At 35.4% G+C, this 17,320-nt stretch overlaps 1 pseudogene; it reads right to left on the reverse strand.

Annotated features, from left to right (window-relative positions):
- Positions 1 to 8,267: 8,267 nt before the first annotated feature.
- On the reverse strand, positions 8,268 to 8,785 carry LOC149174021 (uncharacterized; annotated as a pseudogene).
- Positions 8,786 to 17,320: the final 8,535 nt, after the last annotated feature.

Raw genomic sequence — 17,320 nt, forward strand, 5'->3', positions numbered from 1 at the left:
TAGAAAATTTATATTAATTTCTACAATTTTTGGTCATGATAGATATAACTTTGATGGTAATCATTTACTAGTTGAGATTTCCCATGGTGGATGGGGACAATATTCATCTAATGGTCATTATAATAGTTACAACAGTGTTGGGGGGCACAGTGGAGGAGTGTCTTGATGATATCAATATTGTGTACTTGTTATTAGTCTACCATCGTCAACTTCATGGAAGGATCTAAAGGACCATATATTACAAGTTGGTGATGTTTTTTTTTCCCAAATCTTTCATGAAAACAGTGGTACAACTGGGACTGTGGACTACACAAATTACAATGACATGAAATATTCTATCTGAAATCTTGATGCCTCTAAATTCAGGAATGCATTTTGTCGGGGTTATATCTGAGTCGAGTGTGTATCCAAAAGAAGCATTTCAAGGAGACCCAAACACATTTACATCTGTTAGTCCAGAAGGTAACTCCTCAAATGAACTGTGTATATTCATTTAGATTGTTCATAGTTATATACATGGGGGAGAGACTCTTGGGTTTCACCTCTCGATGGCTCTTCCTTTTCCTTTATTTATTATTTACATTATTTACAACTACTCACCCAATCCCCATTATTAGGTGTCAACACCCCCCCCCCCCTTAATCTGAAGGGATGTTGGTGAGTCCAAGCATAATTCTAAATCTTTCTAGCTTTCCTCTTCCAAGCACTTTGGTGAAGATGTCTGCAATATTCTCATTAGTGGAACAATGTCATAGATGGATTGTCTTGGCCTCAACATGATGTCAAATAAAATGGTATTTTGTATGGATGTGTTTTGTTAGATAATGGAACTTTGTGCTCTTGGCCAACTTTATTGCAGAGGTGTTGTCAATCATGAGTGGAGTTGAATGTACTTGTTTTACCAGCAAATGTTCCAAAAATTTCCTGAGCCACACAATTTCTTTTGTTGCCTCAGCTGCTACCACATATTCTACCTCTATTATGGAATCCGTTGGAACTGATTGTTTGTGTGATCTCCAGGAGACATCTCCTGGTCCAAGACTCATAACATAACCAGAAGTAGATACCCTAGTTTCTTTGTATCCATCGAAGTCTGAATCAAAGTATCCAATCAAGCTGAAGTCGCCCACCTGTGTATATTGGATTCCAAAGTCTTGAGTTCCCTTCAAGTACTTTAGAACTCTTTTTGCAGCAAACCAATGTCCCTCACAAGGCTTTTGCATAAACCTAGAGAGGATTCCAACAGAAAATGAAATGTTTGGTCTGGTAGTAGTCAAGTAGTTGAGACTTCCTATAAGATGTCTATACTTTGTTGCATCCTCAAATTCTTTTCCTTCAGCGGATGTGGGCTTTAAGTTTTGTTCCATTGGAGTAGTTAGAGGATTGCACTCATCCATGCCAAACCTATTCAAAATATCTCCAATTTACTTCTTTTGAGAAAGGAATATAGACTTTGGATGTTGAGTTACTTCAATACCAAGATAGTAATGAACATAGCCCAAATCAGTCATTTCAAAACCTTTCCTCAATTCCTTCTTTATGGATGCAATGTAGCTCTCATTTTTCCCTATCATCAAAAGATCATCTACATATACCACAAGATATACAACTGTTTTTCCAACTTTCTTGACAAAAAAAGTTGCATCATCAAGATCATAATGTTTGAATTTGAGTTTTAGAAGATGCTTAGTTAACTTTTCATGCTAGGCTCACGATGCTTTCTTGAGGCCATATAACAAGGATTTCAAAAGTTTTCATACTTTATATTCATGTCCTTTCATAAAAAATCCTTCGGGTTGGGACATAAAAACATTCTCTCTTAGATCTCCATTTAAGAAAGCAGTTTTTACATCCATTTGATGGACTTTCCAACCATTATGAGCTACTAGGGAAAAGAGTGTTTGGATGGTAGCCCATCTTGCTATGGGGGAAAAAGTATCCTCATAATTGACCCCTTACTTTTGTGCAAAACCTTTTTCCACAAGCATGTCTTTGTGTTTGTCAAGTGAGCCATCAACTTTATACTTTTTCTTGTAGACCCACTTGCAACCAATTGGTTTGGTTCCAAATGGAGGATCAACCAGCTTCCAAGTGTCATTATTTATCAAGGCATCATACTCCTTTTGTATTGCTTCTTTCCATTCATCATGAGAAGCTACTTCTTTGAAGGAAGTTGGTTCAAAATATGTAGACAAATTCAATTCACAATCATAAGAAACATCCATATCAACAAGTGAATCAGAATCATCTACATCACCTTCATTTTTCCTGGTTGAATTTCTTGTTCCTGTCTTTCCAACTTCATCAGGATGAACACTTTCAAGTGTCTTTGTCAGCCACTTTGGGGGGCCTTTCTGAGATGGTCCAGGCTTCTCAGTTGATTGAGTTGGGATGGAATCAAGATTGAGTCTCCCAATTTTGTCAATCACATCACTCAAAGTATCATCAGTGGTTGGAGTTTCATGTGGGGGAGAGAGTGCTTCAGAAGAAGATTCCACAGATTGATCCAGTATAGGAATCCCCCCTTCAAGATGTGGAATATGATTATCAAATTCTTGCAATGATTTTTCATTTGTGAATCTATCCAAGTGATCAAGTTATTGCTCAACAACATTGTTAGCTTTGGAAGATTCAAGAAATATTACACCTCTAGATACAACAAACTTTTTATTAACTTCATCATAGAGATGGTATGCTTTGGAGGTGTTTGAATGCCCAAGAAGATACACTTATGACTCCTTGCACCAAGTTTGTTTCTATGTGCTTTTGGTATCAATGCATAACAGGTCGAACCAAAGACCCTGAGATGCTTTACCGAAGGAATGTGGCCATACCACATTTCATAAGGAGTCATTTTTCTAATAGCATTAGATGGAAATCTATTCTTTATATATAAATCATAGAACTGCATCATCCCAAAACATCAATTTTACATTCTTGAAAAACATCATGGAACGTACCATATTTAAGATTCTCCTATTCATTCTTTCAACTACTTTGTTCTGTTGGGGATTATAAGGAACAACTGTTTGATGTTTGATCCCATGCTGGCGAAGATAGTTTTCAAATTCATTTGAAGTATATTCTTTTCCATTATCAGTGCGAATAGAGCCAATATGAGATTTTGCATCATTTTCAATCCATGTATGAAATTTCTTGAATGTTTGAAAAGCATCAGATTTGTTCTTCAATAAATAAACCCAACACATTCTAGTGTAGTCATCAATAAATGCCATCATATATTTATTTCCATTTGTAGAAGGAACAAGCATTGGATTGCATAAATATGAATGAATGAGTTCAAGTTTTCTATGTGCTCTGGAATGTGAATCATGAAAAGACTATTTGCTATGCTTTCCTAGAATGCAAGCATCACATTGCTTAAGTTTCCTAAGAATTGTAGGCAAGCCAATAACTCCATTTTTCTTCAACAAGCGAAGGATCTCATAGTTCAAGCGTCCAAATCTAGCATTCAATAATAGACTTGATGGAAATTTACCTTCATCATAATGAGAATTGTATGAGAAATTTTGTGCACGAGCAGAGGTACCTTGCAGCTTGAGAAGCCTTTCTTCTTCTATCCCCGTCATGGCAAGTGATCGATCTGATGCTTTTCTCACCTCAACCTTTCCATCAAACATATGAATGGAGTGGCCTTGTTGGCAGATGTGGACCAAGGACAACAAGTTTCTCCTCAGCTGTGGGAGATATAAAACATCATGTAGAAGAAAGTCTAGAAGACCAGGCAATTTGAGCCTGAATATGCCAAGCCCTGATGGCTTGAGTTTTGATTTGTCTACAAAGTAAACTGATCCATCAACATTGTCAGTAAATTATTCAAAAAAATATCTTCTAAAAGTCATGTGGCAAGTTGCTCCTGAATGAAGAAACCAATCATTTTTCCAAGAAGCAAGTGAAGCATTAACCAAGTCTTCATTTACTCCAATATTACAGTGTGCCACAACATAGTGAGTGGATTCAATTTCTTTACCTTTATCTTTTCCATTAGTTTTACCTTTGGGTTGATTTATTTCCTTGTAAATTCTTTCCCAAGTCAACTTGCATGTGGATCAATCATGTGATCCATCTCTATTGCAATGTATGCAATGCAAATTAGACTTTTCTCCTTGAGAATGTCTGTGCCCCCCCACTCGCCTATGAAATTTCTTCTTCCTCTTCCTCTTCAACCACCTCTTCCTCTGGAAGAATCTTGAGCAAGATTCTTCTTTCTGTGCAAGACACACAGCCTCTTCATAAGACTGAGGAGTTGTCTTCTTCCCAAAATCTTTCTCTCTCTCAACAAATTTATTCAAAAGGGAGTCAAAGGTAATTTATTTGAGGTTTCCATTTTCTTGCAATGATTCAAGATAATTTGAATAAGTGGGATAAAGTGCCTTGAAAAAAGCTATCATAAAAATGTCTAGTTCAACATTAGTGGCTTTGATATCATGCATAATAGATTTTACTTCTGATGCAAGAGCAAGAGGATCATCATTTTGTAATTCAAGGCTGAACAATTTAATCATGAGTTGAACAACATCAAGAGCAGAGTGTGAGTCGTAGAGTTCCTTCAATTTTGGTAAGGCTTCGAAAGCATTTGAAAATGGAAAAATATGGTGACTCACCTCTTCATTATAGATGATGCAATAAAGGCATAGGCCTTGATGTTCTTATTTTCCCAAATGGCGAATTCATTGTCTGAGGTAGGCTTTTCTAGTTCTTTGTCTCCTTCTCCAACACAAACTCCTTTCCACAGCTCATTAAAAATGAGATTGTGTTTGATCTTGCGCAACCATTCTGGATAGTTCTCCTTCTCAGTGAGATCCACTCCCACAATAGATATCAATGAATGCATTGTAAAATCTATGTATTGTAAAAAAATATAATTATGCTGCCAATATGTTGTAAGAAATAGCACTTCTAGTGGTAGTTTTGTAAAAAAAATACAAATCTAATATAAATATAGTAGAGGTATTATATAAGGGAGAGAGTTATTACTTGGGGGAGGTGGTATTAGGGGAGGTGTTATATGGGCAGGGGCTTATATGAGGGAGGCGGTGGGAGCCACACAGTAATATATAAAAAACAGTTTTAAAAAATGCTGGGAGCGAATATGGAATAAACTCAAGTATGGTGGTATGGGGAGGTATGGTTATATGAACCGAGGGTCGATGTATTGACCTGGACCGTGCAGAGTTGTTGATCGGGGGAGCGGGACTTATATGTTATGGGTTCATGCCCCATGGTGGGCACCACGACAATGGAGGGTGGTGTAATGGGAATCTGAAGCAGAGGAGCCACAGATAGTGGTGCAACGAGAGTCTAAAGTAGAGGAGTCACAGAGAGTGGTGCAACGACGACGACAATGTCAAATGAACTTACAGTGGGGAGGTGCAGTGAGCAGTGGGAACCAAATTGCTCACAGTGTTGATATGAAATTGCTCGCAATGCTAACAAAACAGTGCACAAGAAATTATGGAGGGGTAGTCATTGTAGAACTCTCTCGCGCGGACCTCCAAGTTGAAACTCTAATATACATTCAACCATGTAATGACTGGACTTAATATTCCCCGTCACAAATTTTAGCTGGTGATTTGCATGCCCACCGTACTAGAGTTTCAGGAAGCACAAGGGATGAAGCCTGAAATGATCTGGCCTTTCGAATACAAAACCTCTCAACACATCCCGTCAAACCCCACAGTGATGCCTCAGATGTGTTTATAATATCAACAGGTATTTTGTATACATTCGGGCTCGTAGTGCACTCAACATAATGGAGGGAGGTTCAACATCGACATATGCAGGAAGCCAACACAGTCCAACCTTCACTTCATTACAATGCACACACACACCAAACTATTTGATGCAAAAAGCAGAGAATAATGGCAGAAAAATAGGAGTAAGGAAGAGGCCTCAAGAGTATGACAGAGGTGTCAGTTTTGCAAAATAGGTAGAACGTAAGAAGAATAGGCAGAAGGGAGTTACAAAAGCTAATTTTGGGAGTTGCCTCTGATACCATGTTTGTCTAGGAGGTAACTCCTCAAATGAACTGTGTCTATTCATTTATATTGTTAATAGCTATATACATGAGGGAGTGACTCTTGGGTTTCACCTCCAATGACTCTTCCTTTTCCTTTATTTATTATTTAAATTATTTACAACTGTTCACCCAATCCCCATGATTAGGTGTCAACAACATCCGTAGTCATAATCGTTTGGTGTCATGAAATCATAGTAGGAGCTAAAGAAAAAGCAGAATAAGGAGTCCTATTGGAAGCAAGAGTCGTAGTAGGAGCTACAACATCAACCACATCAAGTCTCGAAAGCATAGAACATCACCTTATTCCATGTCAAGTCATGATCTTGGTCTCCATCTCATCCTACATCTCAACTTCACCCTCATCCAAGGAATTATTCTCTATCTAGATCACTATCAAGGTCCAGGTTAAGCAAGAGGTAGATAGAACAATGGCTACATTCAAACCATCCAACCAACAACAACATATGCAATTTGCATAATTATCTTTTTCAATGTATGGGAAAACCCTAGAAATATTCATCACACTCTTATGCATTATCACAAGGCACATCCATTGTTGGACACCTAATCCTCTATGGGTTGGTGTAGAATGTGAATAGCCATGAGAATCCCAGAGACCTTGGGATGTGGAACCCAACGGTCACCGAATGTACTATAAATGTATATCATTGCAAATAAGAGATACAATCTCATGCTTATCTTTCCTAGTTTGTCTTTGCCATATGTGTGTTTAAAATGGTATCAGAGTGGACGATATCCTTCCCTGCTCATATTTGAGCCACTTGTTTTATGGCCTTTCCGTGCAGGTCAGTTCTGCCATCAATTCTAAATTTCATAAATGTTTTCCCAGCTAAATTCTAATTGCAATCTCTGTGGGGTAGTTTCATATTGATTTTGTGGCCATTTCTGTCCTGCCATTTTGAATCTTCTCAGTCATTTAACTCAACCATTTCTCTGTAATAATCTGCTCAAAAAAAATAACACCATTCTGGTCAGCTTGTCAGCACTGACACAACATTTTTGTACCTTCATTCTTGTCAAGTGTTACATTGAGTTTTCCTTCTCTCTGGTGTGTAAGGGATTGAATTTTTCTACCTTCAAAATAGGAGAAGAAATCATGCATTATCTTTGGAAGGCTCATTGGGTCTAGGCACTACTCCAATTCCTTTAATGTTCCCTTCTCTGCAACTCCCTATCTCCCTAACGCTTTGTTGTGTTCTCACTCGTTAGAACTATTACCTCTGACACCAGAACCCTAACGCTACCCAACATTGGTATCTCTACATATGCTCATTTTTCGTGTCAGGCATTACTCCAGTCTCTCCACCTTTTGTTTGATTCCCAAACCTTGCACCCGCTTAATCCAAAATTATAAAAAAAAAATAGTAGAAACATGACCAGAGACATGGACTCCACCATTTGAGTTTGCATTTGAGTTATTGTCTATGTTTGTGATCGGAGAAGAGGCGAAATCGTGAATGTCGATTGAAAGACTCAGAATACGGTTGAGGCAGGAGGAAAGCTCAAAAGGGAATTTGCACTGCGCTTGTCAAATTCAATCGAGCTCTCTCCGGTTTGCTATTTGCAGGTTTAATGACCCAAATTGCATGTCTATTAACAAAATTTGATATTCATTGCCAGTGTAGGAGCTTCAACGCACTAGCCAGTGATAAAGCCCAAAGCTCATCAACAATTGCGACGACATTGGAATATTCATTGACGATGTTGATACAGTGGACACCCCAAACTAAGAATGTGTCTCCCAGCAATGATAACTAGCAATTGAAGGTGTTTCTGGCCAATATATAGAACGTCTCAACTATTTTTGGCTCTGGTTCACCTCGCAACAATTCACATGCCACAACCATTGGATTTTCTGTGTTGGTCCGTCTATGACCAAATCTACTCGAATATTTTGCTTTAAAATGCTCACAAGGTTGGCAATGTGGAGTTTCAGTTAGTTTGCGCTGTTGTAATTTGTTGCTGTGTTGGTTCTATTTTGTGTGTCGTGGACATGAGAGGCCAAGTGGTGCATGCGCTAAGCAAGATGACTATAATATTTGTTTGTGCATTTATTTCATATGGTTTGGATGTGCAAAGACACCATCGGACCGAGCCTAAGGTGAACACCTTTTTGTGCGCACATCTCTACGTCAGCTAGTAAGGCCAAAGGACCCGTAAAGACTTTATGAGCAGCATGATTTGTCTAGTCTTGCTACAACTTCCACTAGACTTCACATGCCCTTTGATTTTCAGAAAGCCTAAGATAGCAACGAATTATGTGTTTAAGAAATCACACGGATGGTTGTTCTGCAAGTGATGAAACCATGGTTGCCAATACCTGACCTACTACAAAAGAAAAAAGGTGCTCTGTTGTTGCACAAATATATGCTAACCCAACATCATCCAAGAGTATTTTTTGGACAATAAAAGTTTCCACTGTCTTTGACAGTAAACTTCCCATCTCCATTGTTCACAAGCAAAGTGGAATTATTTCCATAGAAAGTAGAAAATTGACGGCATTCATGTCATCCACCTTCACAAGTGCGGCAATCACTCCAAGGCTGGTAAGTCGTAGGTATTCAAATGGTCGTGTCTTGTTGACAGTGTTTAGAAAGGATATAGATATAAAGATATATGAGCATTGAGGAAAAGGCTTCTAGTATCAGGATGTGATGCCAAGCACTGAAGAAGAGCTAATGCATTGCAAACATGATTTGAAGCACGATGAGAAATTATCCGTGAAAGTCATAGAGTTATCCCTCACCAGAACGCCAATGCCTCTAGTCACCAGAACGCCATTACTGAACCTTTTGAGTCTGTGTAGAATGCAATGTTGAAGCTATTATTATTTGTGCACTGATATTTTACTCGCCCAATGTGAATTGTTTGCGTTGTTTGAGAGGAAATATCCAACTATTAAATAACTTGGAGTTGCATAGGGTATTGGTGCATTAGCATCAACATTTGAATGTTGAGCGTTGAGCATTGAATAAGGCAATCTCTTTGGCATTGTATTGTTCAAAATTGAATGGGGGCGATTGAAATTCCATGACCTGGGACTACTATATGCTGCTTTGAATACATTGAAGGATTGCACATTTCATATTTTCAATCATATTCAATTGTGATTTTGAACTAATTATATATCTTTACGACTTGGCTTATTTATATATGGCTTGAGATCAAGAATCTGTATTTGTGAAATTCACATTATTTTTTCAATGAAAATGGCTAGAATCAATGAAGTAGTAGAGTTCCTAAAAACTCTAATATTGTCTACTACTCATGATACATTAAAAGTCAGCAAAGTTTCTCTCACAAACATTCAGGTCTGTCTACAAAATGCACAAGAGAAAATTGACTTTTTGTAACTTGAATCTCAGCTACAGCGAGCAGAATTACAACAATGGAGTCATCATTTTGAACCTGTTTCTATTCAGAACAATGAAACAGACTCCCATAAACAGCAAGTCAATAATGTTACAAATTCATATCCAGTGCCCAATGAAGCAGCAAGGTTACATGCAGATGCAGAAATTCAGTTTTCATTCCCCAAGCCCATCATCAAACCTTGGGAAGAGCTTGTCCACAACAAGCACAAAACTGGTCTTGGATATGACAAGGACGTGTCCTTTCATATTCTAGACTACTCAAAGCCCATCTAGTTTTAGAGTGTTGGATTCCTTCATGACAGTTCACCTTCAACTGTTCTAGATTTTGCCCCTCCTCCACAACAACAACAACAACAACAGACTGTGAAATGCCAACACTGTGACTGAGTTGGCCATATGAAAGATCATTGTTTTGATCTTCATCCATGTAAGCACTGTCATAAAACTAGTCATTCTTCAAACAGATGCTTCAGAAACAAACCTCCTGCAAGAACAAAGATTCATCTTGGATGGATCGCTTCTTGGCAATGGGCATCAACAACCAAGAAGATATTTCAGTCATATATCCAAACTTGTTCTAGAGTATTGAACAATCTTGCAGTTGATTTTTCTCCATCATCTCACCTTGTATCTGATAGAGGGGAAATGATGGTCATCAACAAGCTTCAAAGCCACATCAAATGAGTTGGATCCACAACCTGCCATACAGATTCAAAGTTGTATCCAGAGAAAAAGATGCCTCTGAGTATGCCTTTAGTCGGTGATACCTCTTCAAAGAATTGGGGACACTTCCTCTAGCAGAAGATTTCGACTTCTTGCCAATTTTGGAAGAGTTCCAGGAATTACATTAAGCATTCTAGAGTTGTCGGTCATCCTTAAACCATCACAGGTTGAGACCTCCCTTTTTAGGTTGAGGTTCTCCCTTTTATGCGGGGTGAGACCTACCTTTATTGGTTGAAGGTTTCCCTCTTCAGAACATCAGGAGCACTTCCTCTAGCAGAAGGCCTGAGATTCATGCTAGAATTGGAAGAGTTATGGGAACTGCACTAAGCATTCCAGTGTTGGTGGTCATCCTTAGACCATCGCCCTTTATACCAACATTTCAGAGAGCACATTCAGCCTAGTGCTACCATGTATTTTTGCACATTTTGTATTACAGCTCTCTTTTGGACTCATACATAACCCTTCGAATTAAGGGGGGGAATGTTGGACACCTAATCCTCTATGGGTTGGTGTAGAATGTGAATAGCTGTGAGAGTCCAAGAGACCTTGGGATGTGGAACCCAACGGTCACATGAATGTACTATAAATGTATATCATTTTCAAATAATAAATACAATCTCATGCTTATCTTTCCTACTTTGTCTCCGCCATATGTGTGTTTAACATCCACAATCAATATAAAGACTAAAACAAAAACGACAACATTATAAAGGCTCTTCTCAATGATTGGTGCCACAAAAAAACATTCATATACTACAAATAAATGAACAACAACCATTTCAACAAGTTTCACCTATGAATCTCCACCAACAAAAACAATGAACTATCTCGAGGTCCATTTTCTAGTCCATGCACTATCAGTATCCTAGTTGGCCCACAATCATTACAACGTATCTCTATCCTCGAATCCTCATTCATCAAGGTTATGGGTGACCCACAAACCTAAGGTTATGGATAAACCACAAAAAACCCTTGCCATCGAAGTCCATTTACTAGGTCATACATTGTCAGTATCACAGTTGGCCCACAAAAATTACAATATATCTCTATCCTTGAACCTTCATTCATCATGGTTATGGGTCACACACAAACCCACATTTATGGTTCAACCACATAAAACCCTTACCATTGAAGCCCATTTCCTAGGCCACACACTATTAGTATCACAGTTGGCCCACAAGCATTATAGGGTACCTCTATCCTTAGACCTTCGTTCATCATGGTTATGGGTCATCCACAAACCCACGGTTATAGGTCAACCACAAAAATCCCTTCTCTTCATTCGTTCATGTTTAACAAAAGCTTCTCAAGAAGGAACTTTACACAATTGGGAATCTTCCTAAGGTGGGAGGAATGATCTGAATGGAAAGTGGCATCCACACATGGTATTTTCCCATGGTATCCACCCATGCTAGTTACCTTGCCTTAGAACCAAAGAGTATTATAACCATAGAAGAGGCCACAATGAAGAAGGTGATAAAAGAAAAATCTCCAAAAAAAGGAAAATTCATTGAAAACAAACCCTAAATTTTAAAGCAAGCCCCATGTAATTACTCATAGCATGACTAAAGGAGCAAAGGAGCCTGAAAATGTTAAACACTTAGTAATTAATGTTGAATATTTCAATGGAGAAGATAATAGCTCACCAAAAAAGGCAAGAACTATTACAAAGAGACCTAGGGTCTCTGTTGCTTTGTCATTTACAATACTACGAGAATAAAAAGTTACTAGCCTAAATATCAGTGTTGCTCAACAAAAATTCTATGAATATATTGATTCTTAAGGAATTTAGACTTCTGTGATCCATAACATTGTTTAGATAATCTTCGGCAAAATCACATAACCAATCTTTTGTCGACGCGTTTCGAACCAACCAGTGTGGTTCATCGTCAGGACAAGTTGAAGAACCAATCCGGCTTATGCTTGATTAAATAGAGTGTGCAGAGACTCCAACAGCTATAATGCTAACGACTAATTTTGACCTAATGATCCTGGTCAAACCACTAAATTAGTTAATTAATATTTCTAGAAATAGCTAAAATAGGTAAATAAAGGAATTCATTTGTTAATTAAAAATAAATAGATATATTATTATTATTATCTCAAATATTAAGAGAATCCATAGTATAATATTAGTATTTTAATTATAATGGTCATTATATCTCATAATATATATTAAATAATCTATATTTATTATTATTCCCATATTATTTAAATACAAGTGAATGGTAATAAATCCCTATTATTTTTATAATTTAGTTACACTAGGTAATTATGTAATAATTATTAATGGTCCATTGGTAAGTTAGATCTTCACTATTTAGTTAATTAAAATGGTTTATTAAAATAATAAGTTATATAAAATAATATATGTTTATTAAATAATCTATATCTATTTAATAATTTATAATTCCAAACAAATTGTTAAAACATTATTATTCCTAGAATTTAGTTATATTAGGTAAATACCATAATTTAGGGTAAAGTCCAATAGTATAACTAATATTATTGGTACATCATAATTTATCCTTTAAACCTAATGGTCAAATAATCAATATTCGTTCAATATTTTTTATTCCAATAAAAATATTAAAGGTAACTAAGCCCTTAGGTAAATATATTATTATCTATAGGGTTGATAAAGTCCAAGTTTTTTACTAATAGTAAAACTAATATTACCTAATGGTCAAATTTCTATTAATAATCAATATTTATTTATTACAAAAAATATTAAAGTTAACTATGTCATTAGGAAAATATATTATTCTTTATAAGGTTTAAAAAGGGGGTTTAAAAAAATATTGAACGAATATTGATTATTTTACCATTAGGTTTAAAGGATAAATTATGATGTACCAATAATATTAGTTATACTATTGGACTTTACCCTAAATTATGGTATTTACCTAATATAACTAAATTCTAGGAATAATAATGTTTTAACAATTTGTCTGGAATTATAAATTATTAAATAGATAGAGATTATTTAATAAACATATATTATTTTATATAACTTATTATTTTAATAAACCATTTTAATTAACTAAATAGTGAAGATCTAACTTACCAATGGACCATTAATAATTATTACATAATTACCTAGTGTAACTAAATTATAAAAATAATAGGGATTTATTACCATTCACTTGTATTTAAATAATATGAGAATAATAATAAATATAGATTATTTAATATATATTATGAGATATAATGACCATTATAATTAAAATACTAATATTATACTATGGATTCTCTTAATATTTGAAATAATAATAATAATATATCTATTTATTTTTAATTAACAAATGAATTCCTTTATTTACCTATTTTAGCTATTTCTAGAAATATTAATTAACTAATTTAGTGGTTTGACCAGGATCATTAGGTCAAAATTAGCCGTTAGCATTATAGCTGTTGGAGTCTCTGCACACTCTATTTAATCAAGCATAAGCCGGATTGGTTCTTCAACTTGTCCTGACGATGAACCACACTGGTTGGTTCGAAACGCGTCGACAAAAGATTGGTTATGTGATTTTGCCGAAGATTATCTAAACTATATTGATTCTCTTGAGATGGAGGCACAACAATACTAGGTATAATCCCCTGTTTATTCGCCTATTTACAGTCCATAAACATTTGTTATTCACATTCCATTGTCATCTCCTACATACAATCTACCATTTGATGTTTAGAAAGAGAAGGATATAACAGAGAAATTAAGAGAAGAAATCAAAGAATTAAAGGTTCTGGAGAGACATAAAAAATGAGAATGGACTTCTAAAAACACAAAATTAGAGGATGCTAAAGAGTATGTAGTATTAGTATAAAAAGAACTTGAAACTTAAAGAATCCAATAAGAAGATGTATTCCAAGATCAAACATCTAATTGCTAAGATCCTTCTAAGGAAACCAAGGTAGTTTATTACCATGAAGAAGAAAATAACTCCATGCAATAACTTGGATATCCTCATCCAAGCTACTGAGACTATGATGTGATAGGGGAGAATCACAAAATTTTACAATTTTGCTTGTGCATGACGACATGTAAGATCCTTAATGTGGGGGAATGCTGAGGGCCAAAAATAAGCTCATTTTGTCATGTTTTGACCTCAGTTTTGTCTATTTTGTCCTTAGAAGCTTACCATAACCATCATTTCATAATCTAATGCTAGAATTTTTGCATAATAATCATATCTTAGTTACAAAGGTTACAAATGGAGATTTTTAAGGTAAACATGTCCATTCTTTTAAAGTTTTTTTTATGTTTATTTGTAAAATTACTAAAAAAAAAATGTCATAGCCGCAGAACCTAACAAATTCTATAGTTGGTATTCCATTTTATATCTGAATCGCAAGTTGGTATAGTTGCAGATATGGATTGGTGAAAGTAAGGAGTGGAGGACGTGTAAAGAAGTAAAGATAAGGTTTTCCACATATTGGAGACAACCAGAAGTCATCCACGCCATCGCAAAGGTACAATTAATTCTATAGTCAACAGGTTTAAGCGATGGCATCGTAATATGGTAGAGCATATTATCTATTGGCACAAATGATGGAATGGATCCATAAAAATCAAGATTTACAAGAGAAATTCATGTTTGCTATCATGAATTTCTCGTATCATGCTGACAACTCAATCCATAGATCTTCGAATCTACAAAGTTGGTTATGTTTTTCTAAAATATTACAACAATAGTCTCAAACGTTTATGTCTTGAAATGTATAAATAATCATGTTCCTTGAGATGGAAACAAACATGGTGTATAGAAACAATTTTCAATTGATATAACTTTATTTTGCTAGTTATGTATTTTCTATGTAAATGCGTTGTTCGTGAATGAGTTCACAATTGTAACTACACTAGTCTAAAAACACTAGTTTTACTTAGCATGTGTGACCAAAGTTAGGAATCCCCCCTACATCAAGGGAGCACACTTCCCTCTTTCATTTTCATGACTTAGTTTTACTTCATTACAAATCGAGCTTTAGTCATTTATGGACTATAATAAGGGTTTGAATTAATAGCTCATTATATAAGTGATCATTCAAGTTTATGTTTCATATTGCTTACTATTTATTTTTCTTACAGATGATGTTTTTGATTTATTGTAGTTTAAATTCATTTCTCAGCTTTAATTTTCTTATGTGTCAATACAATGTAAGCTAATCATATTGATCTTCTGATTGAATAGAAATGGTTATTTGCAGTCACTAAACTCAGAATACATTTATAAATTACATATTTTAGTGGGTTTGTAATTATTTCATAACAATTCTCTACATGGTATGAGGATCTACAAATGTTTTAGAACCATGGCTATATTGATTTAGCTAGTTTATAAATGCTTTTCATATATTAGAGTTTTGCTTTCATGTCAAATTTTTATAGATTAAGTTAGTATCCAAATTCTAGCATATATATGCATTACACTTCACAAGTTTACCAACCCAAATTGATGACGTAAATGTAACGGAATTCTAGTACAATTGAATTGACCAACATAAAGCATTTCCATTACAACTAACAATGGGCATCATCTAAATACACAACAATAACATAAACATGAGAAGAATAGTTGTTCATTGTATTCCTCAGGTCATTACATTTCATAATAACATAAACTTAACATTATCTAACTAACAACTAACCAATTAACTTACAAAAACACACGCACAGTCGTGAATATGCAAAATATTATGTCAACTATATCAAATCTATACAAAATGTCCATGCCTTCAAGGAAATACATAAAGGGTCAGATAGAATAAAAATAGAGGGCTAATGAAATGCCTTAATAACTTTGTGTACTTATACTCACATAGTTTCATATACTCAACCTTCTATGGCTTCATGTCTTCTACAAATGATATTATGTGGAACACTACTATGTGTCAGTACTTATTCAAAACTAGGCCACAATAGTGAAAATAAGGAGCAAGGAAAAGAGGGTTATTGAAAAATTTTATATAAATGTGTTTTAACTATAATTTTGATCCAAATCCAAATAGGTGAAGATGAGGGGATACACGTAATTTGTTGTTATTGATGAAATTCATTTTAGTGTCTCGTAAAGGTAAGTTATATGCTAAAAATGTAGAAATTGTATTTTATTTTATTTTTCTTTAATTAAAAGGATTTATTTATTAGAAAAACACATTAAAAATGTATTAACATTTTTTTTTTAATAAAGGACCATTAAGAAGCCCTTAGGGTTAGCTTAGTTGATTGAGTCCCCATCATTAAAACACCTTTGTTATTGACATACCATGAGTTTAGTTCTCTCGACACCCTCAGGGGCAGACTCTATGGTTGAGATGGTAGGAAGTTATCCCTTTGGGTAGATATGATTGGTAAAAATATTTTGTGGACGTAGCAATCACCAATCTTCGGGGTCCATGAACCACATAGAATAAAATAAAGGACCATTACGAATAACCCTCTTTTAGCCAAGTTATATGGAATTAATCTAGAAAATAAGATCGATATATAGCTAGAAAGTTACAAAAAACAAGCTAAAGGTCAAGCTAGTTTTAAGAGTTATCATTCAACCATGGACCACCTTATTATACTTAGGATCATTGTAGAGGAGTGTCACAATAATAAAACCAATCTCCCATGTTGCTTCATTAACTTTAGAAAAGAATTTGACATGGTGTCTAGATTTAACCTTTGGAATAGATTAGACGAGCTACTTATCTAGGTGGATATTGGTGGCCACCCACCTATTCTACCTAGACCTCTAGTCAATTTCATCTGTTTCCTTGATTATAGCAGAATTTATTCTTTTTAGCAATTTTTTGGGTCCTGAACTTTCAAAGTTCTTTTAACCCCCTAAACAGGATTTTTTTGTGGTTTGCAATAGGTCTATATACAGAGGTAGGGGCATGTGGAAAATCCTGTAGTACTCGGAGAGATCTTTCCAATGAGGTATCGTATGCACCAAATGGAGACCATATGACCAAGTTATGACCCCAAGAAGTTGGCTTCGCAACTAACCCCAACGAGGCCTACAAACTCTTGGGGTTCCATCTAGGGTTAGGGTTTTGGTTGTTTAGGGTTTTCCCTTGTTGTTCAATAATAAAAATGCCCTTAAGCCTCATTGTAACACAGTTCAGAGGCATGTAGCTGCCACATCTCTTCTCAGAGATAAGCTAACATTGC

Source organism: Pinus tabuliformis, chromosome 4_1 (assembly GCF_031772625.1).
Source record: "Pinus tabuliformis cultivar Carrire ecotype Pingquan chromosome 4_1, CPIR1, whole genome shotgun sequence".
NCBI lineage: Eukaryota > Viridiplantae > Streptophyta > Pinopsida > Pinales > Pinaceae > Pinus > Pinus tabuliformis.